The 6,798-nt window shown below is 39.8% G+C and overlaps 1 non-coding gene across 1 annotated transcript; it reads left to right on the top strand.

The window, feature by feature from the left end:
- The first annotated feature begins 2,754 nt into the window (after positions 1 to 2,754).
- Positions 2,755 to 2,827, top strand: trnak-uuu (transfer RNA lysine (anticodon UUU)). Its single transcript has one exon. It is a non-coding gene; the product is annotated as a tRNA-Lys (tRNA).
- The last annotated feature ends 3,971 nt before the right edge of the window (positions 2,828 to 6,798 follow it).

Raw genomic sequence — 6,798 nt, 5'->3', positions numbered from 1 at the left:
TATACAGGGGCACAAAAGGGCACCAAAAAGAAATGCGAGCGCGCGAAGCGCGCGAGCTGAAAAATTTTTGGGCAATTATTTTTAAAAAAGAATGGGCAGAGATAATTTATGCAAGCACACAAGAAAATATTTTATAGCACTTATTTATTATTAAACAGCATCATAAATACATTGTTATATTCTTATTTTCTGCATCATTCAATATCTACCTGAACCAAACTGAATTGAATTGGCCTACTGTTAACTTAACTGTATATCTGTATATTGAATTGGCCCACTTGTGAACATAACTGTATAACTGTAATCCATACTGATAATAAAAACTGGACATTCTTCTATTCTGTATATGCAAGCTATGAATGATCAATTGGTGTGTGTGTGTGTGTGTATGGCGTGTGCGCGTGTCTGTGTGTGCCGGTGCATGTTCACGTCAAGAGGGGGAGCCAGAGTATCACACATGGGCATTGCGTAGGCTATGTGTAATAGATGCATTCAATCGAATAGTTGGCTATGTTCACGGCATTATGTTTCTGTCTTAAAAGTAACCACCTGTAGGATGTCATCATGCTTTTGTCTGTAAGACCACTCGAGCAGCAAACACCAGAATGAGAATCATTTCAGAATCGTTAATTTTCAACTCTGAGACTAACGTGTGCTTGGGCTGCATTAAGTCAGCCAGCCTCCAACTTGCCTGGACGACGGCTCATTCAAGCATGCGCTGGGCTATTTTTAAAAGCAACAGCATAGCCTACAAAACTGCTTTCTACGAGTGTTGTATTCCGTTATATTGCGCTATAGCCTGGGCTATAACAGCGGGGCCATTGGTTGCAGGCAACTTTGTCAAGATGTCAAAATATATGCCGATAGCTAGCAAAGCTGACAAGACAAGTTGGGGTAGTCCATCACGGGATCATCACCCCCTGAAAACACGAACGTACAGAATTGAGAAACAGCACAACATGGCAAATAGTTGGTGAAGCCGACATTTGTGATCTTTCTCCGATCAACAGGTCCAGCTTAGCTAGCTACTTATTGACCACATAGGCTAACACCACTTCAGAGACGCCCCTTCGCGTTATTAGATGAAACATGTTCTACACATTTGATTGACATGCTATGCTTAGTTTACAGATGATAACAAAAAATGACGCTTACTGTTTAGGCTACTTCACTTCACACCGGCCGGAGTGAATGGTCGCTGTGTTGCAGGTAAGGTTCGGTTCAAAAAGATGTGCTGCCCAAATCTCTCCTTATCAAGAAGAACGACTCTTTAGTCCTATTCGTCACATTTCATTGCAGCGGTCGGCCAATGAGGGGGGGGGCACCATGTAACTCACCACGTAATTCAAATAGGCTAGTCAATTTCTTCAGGGTGCCAAAAATAACTAGGTTATATTATAATCAATGTTTTAGTGTGTCTTCACTAGGAGAACTAGTAAGCCTGTCGTGTTTCTTAAAGATAGTATGAAAAACTCCTGCATGTCTGTATTAGCAGGCAATTCCGGCTACATGCTCCGAGTGCGAGTGGCCATGGTGGCAAGTGCATTCTGATCAGGCTGCTGCGTCGGTGTCAGACTTACATTCTAACTTAAGTGTAGTAGGCTATAGGCGTATTTTAAGAGAAAAAAATAATGCAAACATGTATTCTGTATATTAACAGATGATCCAGATTTAAATAATAAAAAATAAAGATATAAATAAATTAATTAATTAAAAAATCAGTGCCCATTATAGGCTGGCACCGCAGGTCCACACCAGGGCACGTGCCCCGGTAAAAATGCTCTAACGACGCCGATGACACACACACACATACACACACACACACACACACACACACACAGACAAACACACACACACACACAAACAGACAAACACACACACACACACACACACACACACACACACACACACACACACACACACGCACACACACACACACACACACACAGAGGTTTGTGTGTGCATTAGCCGCTAGCATACTGTGACAATGACTGGGGCCACGCCAAAGACAATTTTCTGTTTCATATGTATCAGACAATAAAGACTAGAAGGCTATACAGCTGTAGGCCTATCTAGGCTTAATCGAATCTAATATAATAGTAGGCCTATAATCTAATATCGTAGCCTAATAGTAGAGTAGAGTACTTTTATTAAGGTGTCTGACATTTTACAGATAGGCCTACAAGATCTACACAGACATAGGCCTGCAGAAAGACATAATACACATTATTGCATATTGCAGTAACCATATAGAAGGCATACGTATAGCAAAATGCCTTACATCAGTTAACATACACACCCCCACGCTATCTCTCTTACTCTCTCTCTCTCACACACACACAGCACACACACACACACACACACACACACACACACACACACACACACACACACACACACACACACACACACACACACACACACAAAGCTCAGGGCAGTGAAAGTGATTGTCCTGGGTTATTGTCCTATGTAAAGAGTCTCAGTGCAGTTCAAGTCCAAGGTATTATAGAGTGGCTATCCCAGGGGATAGCTGCGGTGTCTGTGGTACAATTTCTCCCTCTAGTGTCTTCTTGGAGTATTGCAGGCTAACTTGTGTGTACAGCAAACACAAAATAACTTTTAACAAATAAGCAAGTCAGAATGATGAAGCCTAATTTAGGCCTAATGTACAATTGCAGGCATATTGCATAATACACTAAACACGGAAAGTATAGGATAAGAACAAGTATGTATGTGATACCATCTTCTCTCAGAGCCCGGATAGCTCAGTCGGTAGAGCATCAGACTTTTAATCTGAGGGTCCAGGGTTCAAGTCCCTGTTCGGGCGGAATGTGTTTTAGCCTGTGACAGTACTCTGGTAGTTGTAATGACAAACAAACTATGCCCCACCAGTACAACACTTCTCCTGTCCCATGAATGCCTACTTGTCCGGCGAACTCACTACTGTTGCAGTGATCCAGAATACAATCCACTCTCAAGATCTCTCCTCACTGCAGATAGGCTGTTTGTCTAGGTGTCACTGTAGCCTAGCGCAGCTGTATTTCATCTGTCTTCATTCTTTCTAAAAAAAAGCAACAAAAAAAAAAAAGAATTCTCTCTAAAAAGAAATAAATAAATATAGTGTAGCAGAAGAAGAAGAGACATTTTGCAATTCAGTGCAGTTCATTCGATATACCACAGGGGGTCCCCACTGTAGTAGTTTTAAACACTGAGCTGAATAGAAGCAGAAATGACATCTCTGATAGAAGGTTTTAAATGAGCTGCATGGCACCGTCCTCGATGACAAAATTGTGAAAGAGTTCAAATAGTAAATCTCCAGCAATCCCAAATATCCTCATATACAGTAGTTTACTCATCTCTCTGTGTGTGTGCCGGGCCAGAGACGTTCTAAATGCACGTCACCAGCTGGCTATCTTTTTAGAATAGAGAATCTTTGCCCGGGCTCTACCTCTGGACCTGGATAGTGGACTTTGCTTGGCCTTTAGGACTTTTTTTTGCCCTTTTCATATTCATTTTCAATCACTGCTGCTGTTTATCTAGGTAATGCTTGTATTGAGAGATCATATTGTAGGGTAAAATTAAAAACGTCTTTGATACAGTAACAGTATTGTGTTAGGTAAAAACATTACATTGCCCAAACATTATACATACAATGCTTTAAAATTGCAAAAGGCAATAGTGGCCGTGGCCTAATGGTTAGGCAGGTGGACTTAATATACAGCTCCAGGCCACTTTATTAGAATAGCATGAAAAAGTTGATTTATTTCCATAATTCCATCAATAATGTTAAAGTGTCATGGATTGTAGATGCATGGCCCAGTTGTTTAACTATTCCAATCATTCAAGTTTTTCTTTTTACATAATTTGGCCTTCAGCTCAAAAAACCCATGAATTGGGAAATTCGCATTATTAGAATATTGTAATAAAATCACAATTTTCTTCATCAAAATTCGTTTCACATCAGTGCACATCAAATCAGTTGAAATTTGGTACTTTCTACATAACATGCAATGTTCAATACTTGGTTAGGACTCTCTCTGTCTTAATAACGGCCATGATGCGTTTAACATTGAAGTCAATGGCAGAAAAAGTGCATGGGAGTAATGGAAGGCCAGATATCCTTGATGCTTTGCCGTCAGCTGTTCTTGTTTGTTGACCTGGTGTCCCACACTTCACTCTTCAATATACCCGTAGATACCCATGCTACGTTTTGGTGTTAACTCACCAGTTTAATTCTAACTCACCAGAAATAAAACCCCATTCATTTTCAATGGGGTGTCATTTCTGGTGATATAGAATTAAACCGGTGAGTTAGCGACAAAACGTGGCATGGAAATCTACAGGGTATATTGAAGAGTGAAGTGTGGGACACCAGGTCAGCTATACAAAAACAGCTGACAGCAAAGCATCAAGGATATCTGGCCTTCCATTACTCCCATGCACTGTTTCTGCCATTGACTTCAATGTTAAACGCATCATGGCCGTTATTATTAATAATATTAAGACAGAGAGAGTCCTAACCAAGTATTGAACATTGCATGTTGTACCAAAGTTCAACTGATTTGATGTGCACTGATGTGAAACAAATTTTGATGAAGAAAATTGTGATTTTATTACAATATTCTAATGATGCGAATTCCCCAATTCATGTTTTTTTTGAGCTGGAAGACCAAAATGTGTAAAAATAAACAATTTAATGATTGGAATAGTTAAAAAACTGGGCCATTAATCTATAATCCATGACAGTTTAACATAATTGATGGAATTATGGAAATAAATCAACTTTTCCATGCTATTCTAATAAAGTGGCTTGGAGCTGTAAGACGGTTGCAGTTTAAATCCCACCCTTACCTCTTCCCTTTAGTACCTTCATCCATGGCTGATGTGCCCTTGAACAAGGCACCTAACCCCACATTGCTCAAGGGACTGTAAACAATACACTGCAAACTGCCGACTCTTTCCAGCTGCAACTTTCTACTTGCAATGCAATCAAATCAACATCACATTGGCAGGGGCACCACAAGGGGTGGTTTAAATGATTATTCTGGCCAAGCAGTGACAGTGGGATCTCTAAAAGCTTTATTTCAATAGCATTTCCTTGTCAAGCCTGTAATATATCATGAAGTCATAGATTTCTAGTGGCACCCCTTGAAAGGAAAGAAATAAAAACACTCTCACAAGATCCAATGACCATGTTTTTATTTTTTTATAAGAAAAGCAAAATACAGCAATGAGGGACAACATTTGCAGCAAAGTACTGTATAAATACACAAGTCAGGTTTGTGTGTGTGTGTGTGTGTGCGTGTGCGGTGGGATAGAGGAGTAAGCAACGCAATGAGGCACTTGATAGCCTTCCTCACAGCTCTTGAGGCATACATTTCTCACCAATCAACTGAAAGTTTTAAAACAGAAACCAAACTAAACATGGAACAAAAAACATATGATTAACCTGTTAAGGTCTTGTCTCGTTTCCTCTCACAAGAGTAGAGGATGGTTATCTTTTGTTAATTTATTTATTTCAATGATTATTATTTATACAAGATTTGTACACATTGCATATCCATTCAGCATGACATCTTTGTAAATCAGTTTTTTGTTTGTTTTTTTTTAAATCTTGCTCTCTCCCATAAGTCATACAACTGGACAGCTAATAAAATATTTCATTTTTTACCATAGTAGACTGTTTTTTTTTAATTCTCCATATTTCTAATAAAGGAAATCATCCAAATGGACCACTAGATCACAGGGGGAAACAAAACACAATTATTTCATAGGATTGAAAAAAAAAATCTGGGAGGGATATCACATCTCTAAATACTAAGGCATGGCAGACTAAAGAAACATAACTCATTCATTTCAGCCGGGCTTAAACCATCAGGTCTAGGAGCAAACTATAGTACAACACATGTCTACCGATATGCAGGTCATTCCTTAATTCCCCCCACCCTCCAGGACTAATCCCAAGTCAGGGGGATTGTCCGCTAAAATGCTTCAGTTACTAACCAGTAATTTAACTCAAGAGTAAGTGATAAACCGACTAATAGAGGAGCTTTTTGGCTTTGTTCTCCAATCTCAACAGAAGTCAGAGGGCTTTTATACAAGGTAGTTTACCAAATGCTTTGAATTAACATACCACAGTATGTCACTAAGCTTTCTTTCTGGAGTTACCCTAGGTACAATGGGGAGATGACACACTGATCATGAGCATGAAAAACAAGTTCTGTGTAAAAAAGAAGATGATGACAATCAGTGCAGCAGTCAAGATCATAGCTCATCATGAGAGGTCAAGTCAAAGACAACCCAGTGACCCTTATGACAAACTCCAAAGCTGCACCTGAAATCAAACTGTATACACACACACACACACCTAAGAAACATGAAAACACACACTTTCACTCTTGCAAATACACACACTTCAAAGCAAGCACACCACAATGTATGGCGCACTGGAGCGAATGAAGGCTTTGCAGTACTTGATCAAAGAACCGGGACTTCACCATGGATGCAGAGTGCTCAAAGTGGCCACTCAATTTACAACTCATCACACACAGAGACTCACAAAACAAACCAGTCAGTCTGACGCTTTACCCCACCTTGCCCTAAATCATTCACCACACCCACCACCCACACAATTCAATAAGACCGTTCAATTCACTCAGTTAAGTCAAACACACAGCAGTACTCAACTTGGATCGTTGAGCCAAACATTGCAGGTAAACAGACAAGACTCTTTTAGCTCTCCAACTCATGTACATTTGCTGGACAGTGAAGTGCTGATTTTATTAGTTTAAATAAAAA

Source organism: Engraulis encrasicolus, chromosome 17, assembly GCF_034702125.1.
Source record: "Engraulis encrasicolus isolate BLACKSEA-1 chromosome 17, IST_EnEncr_1.0, whole genome shotgun sequence".
NCBI classification, from domain to species: Eukaryota; Metazoa; Chordata; class Actinopteri; order Clupeiformes; family Engraulidae; genus Engraulis; species Engraulis encrasicolus.
The sequence above is the reverse complement of the archived record's forward strand: the minus strand, read 5'-3'. Positions and strand labels throughout refer to the sequence as shown.